Source organism: Tupaia chinensis, unplaced genomic scaffold, assembly GCF_000334495.1.
Source record: "Tupaia chinensis unplaced genomic scaffold, TupChi_1.0 Scaffold000487_1, whole genome shotgun sequence".
Lineage (NCBI taxonomy): Eukaryota > Metazoa > Chordata > Mammalia > Scandentia > Tupaiidae > Tupaia > Tupaia belangeri.
This window is the reverse complement of record NW_006159999.1, coordinates 122,165-123,090: the sequence shown is the minus strand read 5'-3', so window position 1 is coordinate 123,090 and position 926 is coordinate 122,165.

Here is a 926-nt window from a genome sequence, read left to right as displayed (position 1 = left end):
TAGTTCTTTAAAAAATAAAATATGAAGAAATGATATTAGAAGGGTTTAAAGCAAAGCATATAAAAACTAGCTAGAGAAATGTGTGACAAGAAGTTGGGGAGGAGAGTACACGTGGTGGACAGAACACAGAACGGTCACTCAGAATGAAAGGTGGTCACAGGGAAGGCACTAAAAATTGACATGAGGAGGCCCAGCATGTGGCATGGTGGTTCAGGAGCTGGACTCCCTCATGGTGGACTGTGGTTTGAATACCGGACCTGGTGGCTTGCTTTTTCACTATCTCTCTGCTTCTGTTTCTCTCTGGTCAAATAAAAAAAAATAATAATAAATAAAATTAAACAAATAATTCTTTTAAAAAACCTTAACATGAAAGCTTAGAAAATATTTGCAAGAAACTGAATTTAAGTTATGTGAGTATTTAACCACATGTAGTCCTTGGAATAATGCTTTGCATACAGCAGACACCATGTTTGTGCAAGCTATTTTTAATATTTTATCATTACTTTTCTTTTTATATCTTACTCAATGATAAAATTCTATAATTAAACAAATTATAAATATATATATCTCAATAAGGGATGCAAATATGAAGTACATTTTAAAAATCCAGGTCACAGCGATGACTGTACCTTTACTTTTATGAGATCTGGGCCTCATGAAAATTAGTAAGTAAGTAAATAAATAAATACACAAATATATTGTTTATCCTCAGTTTCTGTTTAATGAGCCTACTATAACAGTTCATTGGAATAACCTTATAAAATATTATTCATTTGTTTATTAATTTATTCATTAAAAAGTAGTTATTTTGGGAACTGGCAGGTGACGTGGTGGCTAAGAGCTCTGGACTCTCAAATGGCTGACTGCGTTTCAAGTCTCAGACCTGGAGGCGTTCTTTCTCTCTTGCTTTCTCTTTCTCTCTTTCC